At 46.8% G+C, this 21,085-nt stretch overlaps 1 protein-coding gene across 4 annotated transcripts in view; it reads right to left on the bottom strand.

The window, feature by feature from the left end:
- LOC118092933 (ankyrin repeat and fibronectin type-III domain-containing protein 1) overlaps nt 1-20,300 on the bottom strand; it is a 381,090-nt gene extending 360,790 nt beyond the window's left edge. For 3 of the 4 annotated variants that reach the window (XM_035131610.2, XM_035131606.2, XM_035131611.2), the window contains exons 1-2: nt 20,133-20,300; nt 7,110-7,257 (exon numbers count right to left, since the gene is read on the bottom strand). The gene's annotated coding sequence lies outside the window, so the exon portion shown is untranslated. Of the gene's footprint in view, nt 1-7,109; nt 7,258-19,799; nt 19,922-20,132 lie in introns of those variants that run through there. The other variant, XM_035131608.2, reaches the window with a different exon arrangement.
- Nucleotides 20,301-21,085: the final 785 nt, after the last annotated feature.

Raw genomic sequence — 21,085 nt, 5'->3', positions numbered from 1 at the left:
CCTGTCCCACCTGGGACGATGGCTCCGCTACCCTGCCTGAGCCTCGGACTCCACTTCCTGCTTCCCCACTTGAGACGGAGCTCTCCCTGCTTTCCCCTGCGCTCGGGGATGAGCTGGAACTCAGGAGGGGAGGGACTTCGCGATATCCCCTGTCCCTCACATCCACCCCCCTCCCAGGCCCCCCTTCTCCTCTCCCGAGGGGCTCCAAGGGCGTCGGTGACGACTGAAAGCCTAAAAACTCTGTGCTGTCCGAGCCTGTTGGTGTGAACACCTCTCCCCAATCCCTCGAGCTCCCTCCTTCCACCTGAGAAGACTGAAAGCCCAAGAAGTCCGTGGCGTCCGAGCTGGTGGGGGTAAAAATACGCTGCCAGTCTGCCTCTTCCTCTGACAGGGTGGACCTCGGAGACACCCATACCTCTTCCTCCGGGTCCTCAAACGCCGCTTCCCATCCCCACGGTGAACTGCTCTCTGCGACCTCCTCCCCCTCCCCCTTTCTTTCCATGTGCCAGGGCTTGGGTCTGTGTGGGAAGAGTGCGTGGAATTCTTCCACCAAGAATTCCTCCTGTATCTGATTGGCTGGGACCCATTCATTTTGGGAAGGCAGTGCATCCTCCCATGCCATGAGGTACTCCAGGCCCCCCACCCCTCTCCGTGAATCAAGGATGGCCGTGGCTTCATTGAGTTGCTCCCTGCCTCCCCTCTCCACCCCTCCCTCGGGGGTCTGTTCGCTGCCTCGGAGCCTGCTGCTTTCCCTGTACGGCGACAGCAGCGATCTATGAAAAACTGGATGCACCCTCATGTTCTCTGGCAGTGCCAGCCTGAAGGCAACCGGGTTGACCTGTTGCGTGACCGTGAAGGGGCCCAACCTTCTGGGTGCCAACTTCTTGCACCGCCCTCTTGTGGGAAGGCCCTCCGAGGACAACCAAACCTTGTCCCCCACCCTGATGACCTCCCCTTGTCGCCTGTGGCGATCTGCCCCCTTCTTGTACGCTTCCTTGGCCCTCTCCAAGTGTTCTCTGAGCTGCTGGTGCACCGTCTCCAGTTCCTCTGCCCAATCCTCTGCCTGTGGGCCCTCCTCCTCCTCCTCCCCCTCCCTCTCCGGGAAGGATCTGAGGTCGCGCCCGTAGTTGGCCTTAAAGGGCGACACCCCTGTGGAGACGTGCACCGCATTGTTGTAGGCAGGCGATCCACCCAGTCCGTTTGCCTCTGGCTGACGTAGCATCTCAGGTACTGCTGCAGAATGGCGTTGACCCTCTCCGCCTGTCCATTGGTCTGCGGGTGCCGAGCCGTCGACAAGTTGACCTCCACCTGCAGGAGGTTCATGAGCCGCCTCCAGAACCTGGAAACAAATTGGCGGCCTCGATCCAAAATAACTCTTAAAGGTAATCCATGCAGTCTGAATACGTGGTCAACAAACAGTTTGGCTGTCTCTTCTGCAGAGACTGCCCTGGCACACGGTATAAAATGGCACATTTTGGACATGAGGTCCACCACCACCAACACTGCGGTCTTGCCCCTGGACGACGGCAGGTCTGTGATGAAGTCCATGGACACTACTTCCCACGGCCTGTGCGGTGTGGCTAATGGCTCCAGCAACCCTGCTGGTGCTGCTCTGACCACCTTTGCTCGCTGGCAGGTGTCACAGCCCCTTACATAGTCCCGAACATCTTCCCGCACCCCTGGCCACCAGAAGTGTCTCATGACTAGGTGAGTGGTTTTGTCCCTTCCAAAATGACCCGCCGTTGGGTTGTCGTGCATCTGCTTGAGGACCTTACCTCTGAGCTGGTTGGTGGGCAGGTACAGGGCTCCCTTGTAAAAAAGCAGCCCCCCGCGTTCTGCAAAGTCTTTTGCTTGCTCCCTCCCCCCTCGTAGGTCTCTGAAGATGCGGGTGGCAAACTCATCTGCTGCCGTCAGTGCTGTGAGTTCTGCCTCGCTCACCACTGCTGCTCCGCAGGACCATGCCGACGGGGGAAACACGTGTCGGGGTGCTGGTGGCAACTCCTCCTCCATGTACTCTGGTTTGCGGGAGAGGGCATCCGCCCTGACATTCTGCTCCCCCGGTATGTAGTGGATGGAGAAGTTGAAGTGCGAGAAGAACTCTGCCCACCGTATCTGTCGCTGGTTGAGCACCCTGGCTGTTCTCCAGAACTCCAGGTTCTTGTGGTCCGTGCACACCTGAATGGGGTGCTTGGCACCCACCAGGAAGTGTCTCCAGTGTTTAAACGCAGAATGGATCGCGAGAAGCTCCTTATCAAACACCGTGTAGTTGCGCTCTGGTTGGGTCAGCTTCCTGGAGAAAAAGGCACAGGGTCTCCACTCTCTGTTGGCATCCAGTTGCAACAGGATCGCTCCCACAGCTCTGTCTGAAGCGTCGGTTTCCACGCATAGGGGCGCATCCTGTACCACGTGGAACAGGTTCTGGTCAGAGGCGAACACCCTCTTGAGGCCTTCGAACGCTGCTTGCGCCTCCGGTGTCCACCTGAACTTCTGCTTGCCTCTCAGGCAGTCAGTGATGGGAGCCGTAACCCGCGAGAAGTTCTTGATGAACTTCCTGTAGAAGTTGGCGAAGCCTAGTAGGCGTTGGGCATCTTTGCGCGTCCTGGGGCTGTGCCAGTCCAGGATGGCCTGCACCTTGTCCTTGTCCATCGCTAGCCCCTTGTCTGACAGCTTGTAGCCCAGGAAGTCCACCTCTTTGGTGTGAAACTTGCACTTCTCCAGCTTCACATACAGATGGTTCTCCTTCAGGCGCTGCAACACCTCCCTGACATCCTTCACATGCTGCACTGGGTCATTGGAGTAAATAAGGATGTCATCCAGGAAGACCAAGCAGTTCTTGAAGAGGAGGGACCCCAGGACGTGGTGCATGAAGGCCTGGAAGCAAGCAGAGCCCCCTTGCAAACCGAAGGGCATCACCAGATATTCAAAAGAGCCCAGTGGCGTGAACATCGTGGTCTTCCACTCATCGCCTTCCCGGATCCTGATCAAGTTGTAGGCCCCCTGCAGGTCGAGCTTGGTGAAGACCTTGCCCCTGCGTGCCGCTGTCAGCAGATCATCCACTCTGGGCATAGGGAAAGCCACCGGTTCCGTCACGCTGTTGAGCCGTCTGAAATCCACCACCAGACGGCGCTGTTGTGTGTCTTTCTTGTCCACCCAGAAGACCGGGCTGCCCCCCGCTGCCTTGCTTTCTCTGATGAACCCCCGCTTGAGGTTCTTGTCGATGAACGCACGCAGATCCTCCAGTTCCTGGTCTGACATGGAGTACAGTTTGGCAGGGGGTAGCGTGGCCCCTGGCACCAGGTTGATCTGACAGTCAAAGGACCTGTGGGGAGGCAGGTGGTTGGATTCCGCTTCGCTGAAGACTTCCTGCAGGTCCCAGTACGGCTTGGGTATTGCCTCACCCCCCTTGACGTGCATGGTGGCCACCGTGGCTATTGGAGGCCCCTCCCCTGGTTGGTGCTGCATGCAATGTTCCAGACAAAAGTCTGATCCAAACGTGATGCATCTCTGGTGCCAACTGATGGAGGGGTCATGGCGCGCCAGCCAGCTCATGCCCAAGACTATGGGGGGGTCTGAGATGGTGGTGACGTTGAATGCCAGTGTCTCTGAGTGTCGTCCCACCGTCATTCTCATGGGGGGGGGTCTGATGGGTGATGGCCCCTCCCAGTAACTCCCTGCCGTCAATGGTGGCGACGTGCAGGGGAAAATCCAGCTGCAGAAGTTGGATCTGGTGCTCTTCTGCAAAGTTTCTCGAAAAGAAATTTGCGGACGCCCCCGAGTCAATTAACGCTAAGACCGTCAGGGGGTACCCATTTGGGAGCATTAGAGTCACTTCTAGAACCACCCCTGCTCTGGGGGGTGGGTGGGCTGGTGCTTCTCCTCGCTGCACGGGTGGGTGGGTTGGGGCTGTTGGCTGCCGTTTGTGCCTGGCTGCTGCCCCTTGTCTCCTGCAGCCAGGCTGTCTCGTTTCCCTGCTGTGGTGCTGTGTCAGTGGGGGAGGGCACAACCGTTCCCGCCTTTCCTTGCCACTCCCGGCGATGTGGGCAGTCTCTGACGAGATGCTGGGGGGAGTTGCAGAGGAAGCAGTTTCCGCCCCTCCCCTCCTAGCGTCTTGGTGCCGCCGGGGTTTGAAAAGCCCCCCCGCGCGCGCGCTATCAATTTGCATGGGTTCCTGGTCTTGGCTGGCCCCAGGCGTGGCTTGGGAGGGCTGTAGGGGGAGTGGCTTCTCCAGAGACCGTGGGAACCAAGCCCGCTTTGCGCGCGTTGCTTGCTTGTCGTTCCACCGGGATTCCTGTCTCACCCCCACCGCCAGAGCCGCTTTGCTGAGCTCATCCATGCTATTGGGCTTTGGACCTCTCGAGAGCTCATCCTTGACATCCTCATGCAACCCCAAATAGAACGCCGCTTGCATCGGAGGCGAGTGCAGTTCCCACCCCAGTCTGTGCACCAGCATGGTGAATTTTGACCAATATTCGCGAACTGTCATTTTTCCCTGGCGTAAATTATGCAGTTCCTCTTTGGTCTGGTCCATATGGCTATCAGACGCATACATTACTCTTAAGCCTTCTAAAAATAGTTTGACATTCTTCATGCAAGGATTTTTTGTCGCTATTAACAGTCTGAGCCATTCCCTTGCTGCCCCGGTGAGGTGTTCCACTACAAACGCTACTCTGTGTGCATCATCAGGGAACTCATCATTGTGCAGCTCAAGGGCATACAAGATCTCAGTCTCAAAGCCATGATACTCCCTTGGATCTCCGTTGAACTTGCTTACTAGGGTCCCTGCTCTCCTTCCTGGCAGCACTTGGAGTTGGGGGGGCCCTCCTCCCTTGTTTTTCTCTGCATCCAACTTGTTCTGGAGGTCTGCCGCTACCACCCTTAACTGCTGCTCTTTTTCCTGTAGCGTTCTCACCTGTTCAGCAAGGTTTTTGCAGTCCTCCTTGACCTGCTCCGTTTCTTGCTTAGCCGCCTTTAATTCCCCCTGTACCTGCATGGCCAGTTGCTGCAGGTCCTGCTGGGCTTTCTCCACGATCTGCCGCCATTTCTCCGCTTCTGGCGCGCTCATCCCGGCAACTCCAAAGTAGCCCCCCAAAAAAGACTCGGAGGTTGCTGTCACAGTGGACGGAGTGGGCTACTTCAGAGTAACGACTCTACACCGCTCTGCATTTTATCTTTTTATTGGTGCTGCGTATTTACAGTGCTGAAGGCAGTGCTATTTACAGAGACACATCTTATCCGCTAGAATCAGAACCTCCGAGTGGCGTTTGGCGCGTTTTTCTCCAACATAATAACTTGGGGAGACCCAGCCTCTTCCCCCTACGTTTTCGGCGCAGTTCCGGAGTTGGGGGAATAGGTCTGCCCCCCTTTCTTCCCTCTTCCTGTCCCACCTGGGACGATGGCTCCGCTACCCTGCCTGAGCCTCGGACCCCACTTCCTGCTTCCCCACTTGAGACAGAGCTCTCCCTGCTTTCCCCTGCACTCGGGGATGGGCTGGAACTCAGGAGGGGAGGGACTTCGCGATATCCCCTGTCCCTCACACGCGCCCTGGTGCTGAGGGGAGGAGATCGCTCTGGCGCCCCCGCCCTTGCAGGGCGCAGCATGGCTTCGCCGCGCAGCGCCCTGCCTACCGGCCCGGCGCCCTGGCACCCTGCACCACCGGGACTCTACCTAGAGCCAGCCCTGAATGTAGCCAACTGAAGTATAGATTACGGCTTTTGTAAACAGAATAATACCAATTTATGGAGGCAGTGGTTAGAAGGTTTTGAATGTATGTGCATGGTGGGAGTGGGAGAAAAGTAGGAAACGCTCCACAAGCATTGGTGAATTAGCAGAGTTAAATAAAAGCTGGTTCTCCATATATAAAGAACAGGCAGATTCACCATAGTATTATTTTTACTCATAGGAGTCCATCAGCAAATCATTCCCATGAGTTATTGCAAGGCAGTAAGAATGTATTTCTATGGGATGCCTCCAGATTTTAGGCACTCATGTCTGATTTGAATTAGTCCTGGGCATAAATCCTACCCAGAGGGGTGACATGTAGAAATGTTATTTCAAGTGCAAATTGCATCATGGAAAGCAGTCCTCATCCAGTAAGTGTCTGCAAGGGTAACATGCCCTTTCAATTACTGTTTTTGTTTTAAAAAGGGAACATCTCTTCCTGTATTGATCTCACTATTCAAAATGGTAACTTTGCTGCCTGTATTATAGCATTAAAAGATGCTACCTGTGATCTATAACAGCAGTTCCTTTAACATGAGTTCAAAACATTTAGTTCAAAACAGAAATTAGCCACTGACAGTCTCTACATCATGTCTGGCCCCTAGCTGACCCAGGAGGAGGAAGAGGAGAGGCAAGAACTTAAGAGCTGACCATTACCTCCTAATCTTGCCTTCTCTTCTCTAAGTTGCATCTCTCTCTTTCCATTCTGCTACGGTACAATCTCTCTCACACTAACAACATCCTGAAAATCAGTTGATCCAGAAGCTGTACTACAGTACATGAACTGTTACTAGGCAACTCCTCCATTCTCTCCACCCCAGAAACATTTAATGTTGGAGGGGTGAAGGAAACAACAGTGGCTGGAAGGGGCAACAGGTCTTTGCCAGCAAAAAAAAAAAACACCAGACATAGGAAAGGGAAAGCACAACTGCCACCTCCACTTACTACTTAAGATAGCCCTCTGGAAATCCTATTACTAACTAGGTTTTTTTTCCAAGGGCAGGGTTTGCAGTGCAGAAAAGTATTGGCGCTGATTATTCAATAGAAATCTGTAGTAGCACCTTGATAGTCTAAACCCTGTGCTCTGAACAGATTTTAAAGCAGGACAGCTGCTTTTACAACAGAAAAGTCATTCACCCTTAACGGTCCATGAAATTCCTATGTTACAATGGGCTCTGATAGACATTTTAGAAAGGCAGGTAGGAGCCAGCTGTGGAGCAAATTGCAAACCTCAGTCTTGAACTCAAACCAGCAGGACCTGACACTACAGAACAACTTATTTAACATGTTAAAGAATGTGCTTTTCAGAGGCTGGGGGGGGGGGGCTTCCTGGGGTTGTTTTTAGTTATATAAATAAAGTAATGTAGTAAACCACTTTTGGAGAAACTTACCATTAGTGAGAAAAGATCAAATATTGGACAGCTCTTTCCTGGACCACTTGTGAGGCTTTACCAAACAAAATCATTCTTCTGTAACAGCAAGAACATCATTCTATGAAGATAGCATTAGATGCCACTTGGAGATGCAGCCAGATGTAATCTACAGATAAAGAACAAGAACAGGTTTTATACAGTAACTCTCATTACAACACTCCTAAATTACTGACCTGTTCTTTAGCTTCAAGAGAGATTAGTAATACTTCTTAGTATTTACATCACACTTGCAGTGTTGAAAGGGCTTCACACATGTAGTCCTGCTAAGCCTTACAATAAGACCAAGTGGTAGGTCTGTATTATTTGCAAATTGAAAATTGGAGTGAGATGGGAAGTGGCAAAGGTTACTCAGTGAATTCAACCCTAAGTGTAGAATTGAATAGGGAATTCTCAATTCTTGGCTATCACATTGGGCAACAGATTCCTGCATTGCAGGGAGTTGGACTAGATTACCATACCCTTGTGGTGCTTTCCAGCTCTATGATTCTGTTAATTTGTCTAATCCTCTCTGCTGGGACAACCATTTCCACCAGAGGCAGGACTAGGATCATCAGTCTTATCACCTCTAATGAAAAGAAATCATTATTCACATAAATTTCTACTAGAAATGCCAGAGAGTCCAATGACCTTGTCCCTTGTGGGAATAAAACAGTCATTTTTCCATCAGGGATTCTGAAAGTTGAAGTCCCAGTGCCCTCCCTAACAGGAAATGATGTTCCACAATGGAGCTGGAGCATCCTACCACCCATTTTAACTGTCTTCCCTGGCACCACAGGTAGGTTGTTGGGATGCTAGCTAACAAAGGAAGAAGGCAGCGGAGGAGAATGCAGGTTTTTTGTGGGCACTTAAACTGGCACTCAAAAAGACTAAGTTATTAGAAGTTAACTTGGGTGCTTACAAAAGTGTGAGATTGTTTAGCTCAGGGTGTCCATGCAGCCTTTTATTTTGTCAGAAAGCATAAATTAAGCACAGTTCCTAGTACAAATGGCATGTCTTTGGATCTCACATAAATATGTCCCCTCCTCAATTTTCATTATCAGGCTACCACAGCTATTAAAATGCTGCTTGATTTCTGAAGTATGTTCCAGGGCTCCCCCTGCTTGAAAGCCACCAGGTGTGCTGACTGTGGAGAAATGCCCTCTGCAAATTCTTTATCATCACTTCTTCCAGAGGTAGGCCATGGCTCATATTAAACCATGCTACTTGAGAAATTAACTCCTTACCACCTCCCTTCAAACTCTCCACAGAGTCACTACCTTGCAATTCCGTCCCAAGAAAACCATATGCTGATAATTACTGCACAACACCCAAGCTCCGAAATTATTGTTGCAGCTGGCTCATAAAAACAATTATTCCAGCTTTAAGAGGAGCATGAATTTAGTCCTGCTGCACGACAGATATTTCTGAAGATGTGAACTTTGTACATAAGACAGCAGCTTATATGAGGATGAACTTTCAGTACATTTCATGCTTTCTGTAGCATAGCTAATTACTTAAAGGCCACCATTTAGTCCTCTTACATATATACAGTAACTTCAAGGATTAGAAGGGAAAGTACACAAAGTGCCATCCATGATAGAACCAAGTTGATTCAGTACAGAACCAATGCCACAAAGCTCAAAAAGCCTCTTGGCTCAAAATGACTTCAGCAAACTACAATCATGTTCTGACTATGGAGCTAGGCAAAGCAATCTTTACTAGAAATACATCCTACTAAAGCTTACCTCAGACAAGTGTTGTATAGAACTCAAGGCACTATGTTTATTAAAACACCACTATGACAGTCCAATAGTATGCATACTTAATTGCAAATAACACCCAGACCCTATGCAAAGTTGGCACACCTAAGGCCATTGACTGCCTCCTCCTTCATAAGTCTATCCATATTGATCTTCCAAGAGTTGCACCACTATTTGGGATGCAGTGGGTGGTTAACACAGGGCACAACTTTTTCAGCAGTACCATCAAGGCTATGAACCTCCCTGGAGGTTAAAGCAAGGTTTTTTTCAGAGCCTTTACAGCCTGCTCAACATCTGGGGGACTAGTTTTTGCCAATTTCCCTCCTGTTGAATTGAGCTGTTATTCTCCTGTCTTTAGTTTATCAAATGTCATGTTTCATTGTTTCGACTATTGTTTTTCATTTTTGTGGATTTTTGCTATCATTGTTGCTATAACAATTCATTCCATTTTGGCTGGCCTACTTTCTGACTACTGCAGTCATCTGTACAGTATGGATTTTGCTACTGCTCATTTTATTAACTGCATCCTGCAATTCTGTTTCAGTTCATTTTTATTTCCATATGAAATTTTATTTCCATTGTATCATCATTTCCAGTGCAATCCTAAGCATGTTAACTCAGAAAGAGATCCCACCATATTAAATGGGGCTTACTCCTAAGCATGCATAGGACCTGAGCCTTAGGCACCATTCCTAAGCATGCTTCATAGGGAGTAAATGCCACTGAACACAAGAGGACTTACTTCTGCAAAGGACTGATTTGTAAGCTGCCTTGTAAATCAAGTTGGATACATAAATAAAACAAATTGATTAATTTCTAAATAAAATAAATTAATGATCTTAGGCATAATTAATTATGCATAGAATTGGGTTTCAAGTCCCACCAACCTAGGTGGAATTTACTACCAGACAGATATGCATAAGGGTGCAGCCTAAAATTGTACTTTAAGTGAGGCTTATAAAATCATCAAAAGGCATTGACCCCACATTCATAAAAATGTCCTAGCCCACCTACCTATTTACTGACCCATTTTATATTTGGCCCGTCATTGCATAGTGATCTCATCTGCTGCTATATTAATATATGAGAAGCAATAGCTTAAACAGTAACTTATTTTAAAAGCTATTCTGGTTTATTGCATGAAATAAATAATCTTACCTGCCACAGTGTCTAGGTAAGCAGTTGCTTACAATACAATTTTAAACAAGCAATAAAAAAAATGGATTCTATCAACATAACATTTCAAAGCACCAGGAAGACACAACCAAGTTTATTTGGTGGGCATTTCACTAATAGCAATACATACCTCGTTGTGCCTATAATCTTTTAGAAGCTCCACTTGCATGCCAAGAGTCATCAAGATGTTAAGGTGCATATCTATTTTAATTCACATCTCAGTTTCCGATTAGAGGCAATTTGGTTGGGGGCCCATAAGTTAAAAATAGTCATCTCTAATGATGCTTGTAAACCCATTAGGGATACTGCCCCCTAAAAAACCTGCAATTTAATTTTCACAATTTTAAGTAACATACTTATTCCTAGTTTCCCCACTCCCACCACTTTCTGTCCTTATTAAAAAATCCATATTTTGACTATCTCTGATACAGATATCAGTTGTGCATTAAACCCCCTGTGCTGCATTGTTCTCTACTCTCACTACTGCCAGTCTAGCAACCCACTGATAAAGCCTCTTATAATCTGCCTTTTGGAAATCACTGTACAATTAGAATGGGCAGTATCTACTACGTTTGCAAAGCTGTTCTAGAAATTTTGGTTTCAAGTTTTATAAATCAATATAAAACATTATATTCAATTTTTTTAAATAAAAAATGCTTTGAACAGTATGCCAGATCTATAAGTAAAAGGAGCTACCGGTAGAGACTAGACTCTCGTTTTTTAAAAAAGCTGAGAGACAAATTGCATCCTTTTGTACAGACAAATTTATTTTGTCCTAATGTCAATTCTAGTCTCTCAGGTTTTACAAAAATAACTTGCAAAAGCTGTTTTCCAGATGTAAATGTTGGATTAGTGTACACACTGCAAGCAACAATACTCCCCCCCCCAAAAAAAATGTTTTACTAATGGGGGTGGGGCAACAATTTTCTACCTCCACCAACTGCCTTAATACCCTTGGGTTCAAATAATGTCATTGAAATACAGCAAAAACTGACAATGACAAAGCATTCTGAGTGTGAAAAAATGATGATTGACTTCATAACCATTCTAAACCAATGGCTTACAAAACTGTAACCCAGGGAATCCTGGAGTTCCTTGGAAGCTTATCAGAGAGGTCAAATAATGGCAACTTCCTTGAATGACAACTTGTCTGCAACAACACATCTTCTCCTCTAACATACAGTTGCAAGTGAACAAGAGCACAATTCTGTGACATACTCTCACTGCAAATAGGTAGTGAGGAGGTCCAACAGGTCTGGTCAGTACCCTATGTAAAGTAATCCTCTACATTCTACAACATTCCAAGGTCTGCAAACCAGTAAGCTGGTCAGACAACAGCCTGGTAGCACCTTGGTGTGCAGAATTCAGAAGAGGAAGCAGGCTAGGCTGTGAGGCAAAAGCTGGCCCAAACCTACCCAGTCAACTTGATGGCAGAGTGAGGATTTGAACTATGTTATCCAAAATCCTAGTCAGACATTCTAACCAATACACCATACTAGCTTTTTAAAAAATGTCAAATGTGCAGGGATTATATGAGAAATCTTTAAGAGTTCCCTTAAGGAAGTTTGAAACCCCCTGATCTAGTTATCTTTACAACTTTAACACAGTACATATAGAACTTGTTTATCTGTGGAAGTTATACAGGCAACACAACAACAAAGGTCATCAGGGGGCTCATAAAATAATAAAATACAGAAAACATATTTCAGCATAAAACAGCAAACCAGTTTCACAGCATAACTAAAAATACAGAACAGATAAGCAGTAGATTTAAAAGTGAATACTGCAGGTTTTTTAAAGGCCTGAAATAATCATCATCATCAGGTGCCAAAATGACCATAAAGGAATCAGCAGTCAAGCTTCTCTATGCAGGTGTTCCACAACAGAAAGCTACCTGACTCATATAATTTGGTGGAGGCACCTGGAACAGGAGCTCTGAATAATATCTCAAAGACTAAGTAGAAATATATGAGAGGATTATCTTTCAGTTACCCTCATCCTAAGCCAATAAGGGCTTTAAAGGTCAAAAACAGCCCTTTGAATTCGGCTCAGACATAGACTGGAAGCCAGTACAACTGATAAAGCATTGATACAATACACCAAATCAACCAGACCCAGTTAAAAATCTTCCAGCCCTATTTTTTATGCCATTTTCAAAGGCATTCCCATATAAAATAGACCAGGCATCTCCAAACTTCAGCCCTCCAGATGTTTTAGACTATAATTCCCATCATCCCTGACCACTGGTCCTGTTAGCTAGGGATCATGCTCCCATGTAGGCCAAAACATCTGGAGGGCCACAGTTTGGGGATGCCTGAAATAGACTGTTTAATTTGAATGAGAGATAACTGTGGCCATGCCATCTACATCCAGGATGTAGCTGGTATATTAGCTACGGGAAATAAAAGGTACATAGAGTCACAGATGCCACTTGGGCCTCAACTGCTAATGCTGGATCGGTAAGCAATCCTTTCCAGAAAAGATTGACATTGCTCACTTGGGTAGATGAACCATTCACCAGGGGTGGACCAAATTTCACCTTATAAGCCCTCATCCTGTTACTGCACACACCCTGCAGTTCAGGAGACCCAGAACCTCACCTAAATTTGATGCGGAAAAAGAGATGAAACCGGCTCTCATAATGGTGGTACCTCAAACCAAATCTCAGGATGAACTCTTCCAACTGTTTTATGCAATTGTTACACAGTTAGAAGAGTAGAGAATCGTAGGGCATCCCAAAGCCTAACTGCCAAGAAGTCAAGAAATGGTCCCCAGCACCAACTTCTGGATTCAGTTATCCAAGTACTGTAGTAGCAGAGTCACCACCAATGGCACCTTGGGCAGCAAACACATTAATATAATTACAAACACTAAGTAAAAACATTCCAAAATATTGTACTTCCCCTATCATTCATTTCCAGCAAAATCACCCCACGGGGCAGCCAAGGCAACTTTTATCCCACAACCAGCCCTGCAGCACAACTGAAATTGATTAAGAAAATCCATTGGTACCTTACCTGGGAACTACATCATTTTTCCTTCTACACAAGTTTCATTTACTACCACAAACTAATTATCCTCATCTAAATTTCTCATCCCTTAAAAATTTATCCTGGCATATTATCCATAATGAACAAAAAATATCTTTCTAGTGGCCACAGGCATCTAGAATTCAGGTTTCCTGATTCTGGCAAATGTCTAGCTGACATTTGATGACTAAGAGAAAGGCCATGTTTTCTTTGCTCTTTGCAGAAGCAATGAAAAGTGTCATATCATAGTAACTCTAGCTAGGCAGAATTATATATAAAATAAACTTTTCAAGAACATTCTTGACACAAGCCTTGCAGAAGCAGCCTTATTTAGATGCTATGGCCAGATTTTATGTACTAAAAGTTGTACTGTACTATATTAAACTAACTTTAACCCACAGAAAACCCACTGAAATGGCAAACTAACTTACTTTCAATGGATCTATTCTCCATACATTAGCTGAATACAACCCCAATATATTTTACATAGATTCCCTTTTAATAAGTAGGTGCAGTACATTTACCTGCCACATGTCTGTATCAAATTATTTTTTTAAAAAAATTACTTACTCCCTTTCTCAATTTAATCCCAACAACCTGGAATGTTGGTTAGACTGATAGGCAGTGACTGGCCCAAGGTCACCCAGTGAGCTTCATGGCTGAGTGGTGATTTGAACCCTGGACCAGACATTCTAATCACTTAACCACACTAGTTATTAATAATGTTTACATTCTTATCTCTTCACCCAGAAATTGCATAAATGCTGAGAAAGTCATTAAAAACAAAAATTAACCCTCTCTCAGGATTTTCACATTAAGGACTACTACAGTGTAATATTTTAAGAGAAATGAGGGAACCTGTGACCCTCCAACTGTTGTTGGAACTCCCATCTGCCCCAGCCAACATGATCAATGGTCAAGGGTCATGGCAGTTGCAGCCTGAAACTATTGGGGGGGCACAGATTATATGGCCCAGCCTTATAAAGTCAATTTCAAGTCCTAAACTATTATTTCCTCAAACCATCACATGTATATCACCCAAAGTAACAGCCTTAATTGGTCTCAAAGCAGCAGGTGAATTGACAGATACAAAGCTGAGAGGTGAGAAGTACTTGACAAGATTAAACTGTGTTGTTGTTTTTTTGAGACACAGTGAAATTCTATGTAAACTACATTGTAAAAGAGATGAGTTTTTTTGGTGTGATCGAATGAGGTGTCCTGATGTTAGAGTGGTAAAGAGTAGAAGCATCTGTGGATACCATTAGGAACAGGGGTCAGCAACCTTTTTCAGTCGTGGGCCGGTCCACCATCCCTCAGACCATGTGGTGGGCCAGACTATATTTTTTTGGGGGGGGGGAGGTGGAATGAATAAATTCCTATTCCCCACAGGTAACCCAGAGATGCATTTTAAATAAAAGGACACATTCTACAATGTATAAACACCAGGCAGGCCCCACAAATAACCCAGAGTTGCATTTTAAATAAAAGGACACATTGTACTCCTGTAAAAACACGCTGATTCCCGGACCATCCGCGGGCCGGACTGAGGCGGCGATTGGGCCACATCCGGTCCATGGACCTTAGGTTGCCTATCCTGACTAGGAATGTAGGAAGCTGCTTTACACCAGGTCAGACCATTGGTTTATTTAGCTTAATGATGCATATGCTGACTGAAAGCATCTCTCCAGGGTTTCAGGCAGGAGATGCCAGGGCTGAAGCTAAGGCCTTCTGCATACAAAGCACGTGCTCTCTTACTCAGCTATGGTTCACTCCTCTGAGGTACTCTGATTCAGAAAAGATACAGAAGGGTCTAGGAATGGAGGGTAGAAACTGGGTCTATGAAAACAGTAGATGAGAAGGCAGTAGGATTTGGGAGATTAACTCATCCATCTGGCCTCTTCTTCAGTCCTCTGAAGTGTCCTGAGAAGACAGAAAGGTGAGCTGCATTTGACCTGGAGCTGCAGACAGAGGCATAGCTAGGGGGCAAGGCACCCTGGTCACCACACTTCAGAGGGTGGCACTTACTGCAAGGCCCGCAGCACGCCTGAGCCACACATCTCTCCTGGGAGTGAAGCAGTGGCTCGGGCACCTGCAGGCTCCACGCTGCCCAAAATAGCAACATGGAGCTTGTGTCTGCCCGCTGCCTACAGCTGAGGGGGAGACGGCGGGCAAACTCCTTGAAGGCTCCATGGTGCGCCCTGGGCACCCGAGAGGCTAGCTATGTAGCTGGCTGCAGAGTTGAGGAACTGCACTTCATTTTGAAATAGCCAGCTTGATAATTGACTGCATACCTTTAGTAAGCACTTAACATTTGTATTTTCCCATGTAGATGGAAAAAATACAACCCTAGATTAATAGTGTAATTCTATGTATTTCTACTCAGAAGAAAGTGCCATTGACATCAGTGGGGCTAGCTTCCAGGTATGTATGTATGGAACTGCAGCTTTGGATGTTTCGCACCACAAACTGAGTACTCTAACAACAGTACTGAACTGAACCCTAGGCCCCTACATCAGGGCTGATCCCTGTTCCTACTGTCATGGAACACAGTCCTGTAACAAAAGGAGCTCATCTTTCAAGGAGCTGTTGGAGATGCACAGCCTTGCAAGCCAACCTATATGCATAGCTGTCAAGTTCTCCCTTTTTTTAAGGGAAATTCCCTTATGCTGAATAGGCTTCCTTGTGAGAAAAGGGAAAACTTTACAGCTATGCCTATATACCAAGGTTAGCCACTGTGGTATCCTCCAGAAATTGTGGGGGTATAGTTTCCATCATGGGGACCCAGGTGGCGCTGTGGGTTAAACCACTGAGCCTAGGGCTTGCTGATCAGAAGGTCAGCGGTTTGAATCCCTGTGACGGGGTGAGCTCCCGTTGCTTGGTCCCAGCTCCTGCCAACCTAGCAGTTTGAAAGCACGTCAAAATGCAAGTAGATAAATAGGAACCGCTACAGCGGGAAGGTAAACAGTGTTTCCATGTGCTGCTCTGGTTCGCCAGAAGCAGCTTTGTCATGCTGGCCACATGACCTGGAAGCTATACGCCGGCTCCCTCGGCCAATAATGCGAGATGAGCGTGCAACCCCAGAGTCGGTCACGACTGGACCTAATGGTCAGGGGTCCCTTTACCTTTACCTTTAGTTTCCACCATACTTGACCACTGGACCTGCTGACCAGGGCTAATGGGAGTTGTTTAGCCCAACAACATCTGAAGGACACCATGTTGGTTACCCCTGATATAGCCAATCTGGCCTACAAGTCATAGAGGGAAAATAAGTATCAACCACTATTAATAATAAATGGGTGTTTTCTAATTAGGAAGGCACAGAGGCAACTCTACCTGACTGCAAAGTACCAAAACATGTTTTAACTTTGATGGCACAAATAATTATGCTGCTGGATATCATAGGGCTGCTCAGTAACCCAGAGACAGTATGTTTGCACGTCACGCTAAACCAAAAGTGAGAAACCTGAGGCTCTCCAGATGTTGTAGGATTCCAACTCCCATCAGCCCCAACCGGCATAACCAATAGTCAGGGAATGGGTGTTGTAGACCAGGGGTCCCCAAACTAAAGCCCGGGGGCCGGATGCGGCCCAATTGCCTTCTAAATCCAGCCCGCGGACGGTCTGGGAATCAGCATGTTTTTACATGAGTAGAATGTGTCCTTTTATTTAAAATGCATCTCTGGGTTATTTGTGGGGCATAGGAATTCGTTCATATTTTTTTTTCAAAATATAGTCCGGCCCCCCACAAGGTCTGAGGGACAGTGGACCGGCCCCCTGCTGAAAAAGTTTGCTGACCCCTGTTGTAGACCAACAACACTTGGAAAGTGTGAAGAGCTGCACATGCCTAAAATATGAGAGCACACTGACAAATTCAGGCAGGATGGCACTTCAGCCTGGAGAAGACACATCCAAAATGGTCGATTCCACTTGAGTGAAAAGTTTGCATAATCAGGAATAAGCTGTTGAATACAAGCATTTATTATTGAACCTTCTCTTTAGAAGCCCTAATATTTTCAAGAGAGATTTTTTCCAAAAAAAAAGTGAAAGGAATCACCTCATGCATTAAAAAAGAATCCATTAGTCTAAAACATGTACTGTGATTACTAGTGAACCTGTTCCTATTCAAGCTAAATAATTTCAGTGCAAAGCCTATTTTATAAATGGATAATTAAACCTTCCTTAAAGGGAACTTAAAATAATGATGCTATCTAAGGGATAAAATTCCCAGCACAGTATATGTCAGTTCATATACATAACACACTACGGCTCTTGACTGTTCAAATAAGCGGATTCTGTTAGTACAGAAGAAGCAGAGCAGCGAAAAAGCATTACAAGAGCATTAAGTCATCCTGTTTCATCAATGTTTTGCTACCCAATTAGCTACTTCAAACATAACAGGAAAATCTCTCTTTGAAAACCAGAAAATATTTGAAAAAACAACACAGAACTATTGAAGAGGCACAAGAACATCAAAGTGATCAGAGGCACAGTACCTGCTGAAATCAGCTTCTGGGTGCAGAACCAGGGGATCTACATTCCATTTTAGGTACAATAGGGGTGTTTGGAGATGCCTGCTCTTCTAGTCCTTGCTTCCAAGTATGTGCATGTACTCAGTTTCTGTTTTGATTTTTTAAAAGGTTCATATAATTCTGCTCATCTCTTTCTCTTTTTCCCTGATCCTTATTAAACCAGCAAGCTTTGCTCACTTGTTCCATGAGCTCCGGACGAGATGTTCCCCACTGAATATTTGAACAAGAAAGCAGGAAGCCTGCCTTCTCACAGGAGCCCAAAGGAGCACTCCAACAACACAGACCTAATTGCTGGGGAAATGGAGAGGGGAGAAGGAGAAAAACTTCGCACTTTCAGGGTTTGGGGGCGTACATTGGTGTGGAGAGAAATGAGATAAAAGAAGTGGCTATCAACAGCCCACCAAACCAAAAAATACATATTTGCTTTAAAAAAATGTTTTAAACGCTATGGCTGCAGAAGGAGAGAGGTTTCCAAGGGATCAAAACAAGTATTTCTCTGCTTCTCTCCAAAGCTTCTGCAAAGTAGACCAAATTGCACACACCATGAAAGAAAAGAATTTACACAGAAAGGAAATGCATGTACTTAGTGCCAAACAGCAAGAGCCAAGGCACACGCAAGCAGCATGAAGCAGGCAGAGGGGATAACCAGGCTTGCTGGGAAAGAGAGAAGAAAATTGGCTTGATATCTTCAACCACTTTAAAAAATGCCCAAGGATCAAAACTGCAAACAATAAAATAAAAAATAAGGTACACTCCTGAGCTGTGAAATCTATATCAACTGGAATGCTTTGGAATGAGACACAAGCTATTAAAATAAGCAATATGGGGCATCTATAATCAGCTCTACAGTACTTGCTTTTTCAGAGTCCTGGATTTTACCCTTGCAGCTGCAGTACATGATTTCCAATTGGCAAGATCTCTCCTCCTCCCCCACTCCCACCCTTCCCCCACCCAAAATGCTGGGTGAGGAGGACAGATATCTTCTGTGGGAGGGGGAAAAGTGAAGTTTTTTTAAGCCTTTGTTAGATTTCAACAGCTGGGCAATGACTAGAAGCAAAAAGGGGCATGGCATGGCTTTGGGAAAACAGCAAGCAGGGTGAGGGGAGAGAGTGGAACAGAGACCATGGAAGTCCAACATGTTTGACTGCTGTTAATGCCCTAGGGACCTACCGGTAACAGAAATCTGGCTAAAGGTTTGGGGGTGGGGGTGATCTGACAAGCAAAATACATCAAGTGCACATCTAGTGGATACTCCATGAGATATGATGCCCTGCTGGGCACCCTGCCAAAGATGCTAATAGTCAAATGTGGGCTGGGAAATAATTACTTTTTGACGTTCTCCATCTCTCTCCTCCACACATAGGCTCAGAAAAGCAGGATTGTGCCACTTAGGCCATAGTCACCAGGTTCCAGCCCTTGAACATATTGCCCTCACACCACCACCTCAATGAATTTGGCTGCTACACCATTAAGACACTCTGCTTTTAACTCACCTACTGACAAAACTTAAATGAAGGGTGGAGAATTTCAGGTCCACAGGCAGAGTGTGGCCCTCCAAGGCTCTTCCCCTGGCCCTGCTTTCCACCTTTTTCTTTTGGCCTGGATGGAGCATTTTATTTACTTACTTTTACATTTCTGTTCCAGCTTTCCTCTAAGGAGCTCAAGGTTACACACACAGTTCTCCTCCCTATTTTATCCTAACAACAACCTTGCGAGGTAGGTTAGGGCTGAGAGTCTGTGAATGTCCCAGGGTCACCCAGTCCAACACCCTAACCACTACACCGCACTGGCTCTTGAACTCTGATAACGCCTCTTGCTTCCATGGATGGAGGATAAACAGAAGTATACAAGCGTGTGTGGCAAGCTGGCCTGCTATACCAAGGTAAAATTTCACATTCTTTGCTCAGCTCACATTTCCCTCGAGGCTTGCCCACCACTGGCATGTCCCCCCCCCCAAAAAAAGGCCTTGGGCTGAAAAAGCTTCCCCACCCCAAGGCTCTGCCCCATAATTTGTTTTGCATTAACAGGTCTGCCAAAACGCACAAAAAGTACTGGAAGACGACAGTGCCTCTGAACATGCCCAGAACGCTTTCCACCACAAAGGAACCAGGGACCTCCTCTTGAATCACGAAAAACGCAAACTCCAGCCTTGGCCTCCCTACCTCCAAGCTCATACCTTCTGCTTTCAACCAAGAGGAATCGGTATATTCTGCCTTGAGCGAGAGACCAAGGACGCCTCTGACCATGTACAGAGCGCTTTTCCCTCGCGGCTGATGATACGGATCTCATATTATACCCTTGGAAAATTATCCCCGGCCCGCCAGGAAGGGGGGGAGACAAGTTGCAGGAAAGCTGAATTTAGAACCGATTTTTAAAGGCAAAAAAGGCGGAGGGAACAGTAGCACCATCCCTCCCGCCGGGATGAGGGTTCATGGAAGCGGCAAAAGCCTATTCTCGCTTTCCCTCAGGCGGGTCTGGGGACGTGCAGACTGAAGGGACGGCAACGTACCCGTTGGCACCACAGACTCCTCCTCCTCCTCCTGCTGCTCCTACTGACTGGGGAAGAATTCACGGGGGTCGACACCCACCGCCTCCTTTCTCCATCCCGCCCGCTCCAGCCGTGTTGGCAGCGGCGGCAACAACAGCTTTGCGGGCATGAGGAGAAAACGAGGGGAAGGGAAAGAGGCGAGCGCGGCCCGGCCCCCGTCGCTCCTCGGCCCGCCCTCAGGCCCGCCCAGCGCGAGGCAGGGGGCGGTTTGGGCGGGAAACTCTTCTGAGGAAAAGCTGCTACTGCGGCGGCTGCCGTCCTAATTTGGAAGAAACAGAAACACCCCGCGAGTGAGCGCGAGGTGGGCTTCCAAGTAAGCATGCGCGGAGCTGGGGGGGATTTGAGGCTGCCGTTCTTCTACGCATAGGAGAAAGCTCAGCTGAACTCTCATTTTTTGGGGGGGGGAGCGCAAAAGCTGTGGCTGCGTATATGGCGCGGGGTAGGGAAACAGCGGAGCAACTGTACTTATATCAATAACGAGGGGCTGCGGTCTTAAAAGCTGCCTTTTCTGTGGTTGGGTGTAAACCCCCCCCTGAACTTTGTGGAGCTGCCTTCTGAGAAGGCAGAAATAGGATTGCAATAACAGGGTCAAGGCGGGAAGGCAAGATACTGTGTGCTCTTGGGCATACAGTATTAAATACTGCACTGCGAAGTGCGCATGCAGGAAGGATGTGACTGAAAAGCTCTTGCACGTAGACCCCTCATGACAACCAGGAAATGGCTATGGGTACTCCTGACCGGTGAAATTTGAAGTGGTGCAACACAAGAAGATTACTTGCGCTTATTTGTTTCATAGCGTTTGTATCTTGGCAGGCTTTTGCCTCCAGCAGCTTCAACACAGCTTATATGAATAGTAAGAATTAAAAAAAAACATTTAAAGCAGCAGCAAACAAAAAGCAGGTACAACAGGTACA

This window comes from Zootoca vivipara, chromosome 14 (assembly GCF_963506605.1).
Source record: "Zootoca vivipara chromosome 14, rZooViv1.1, whole genome shotgun sequence".
NCBI classification, from domain to species: Eukaryota; Metazoa; Chordata; class Lepidosauria; order Squamata; family Lacertidae; genus Zootoca; species Zootoca vivipara.
This window is presented reverse-complemented; position numbering and strand designations above follow the sequence as displayed.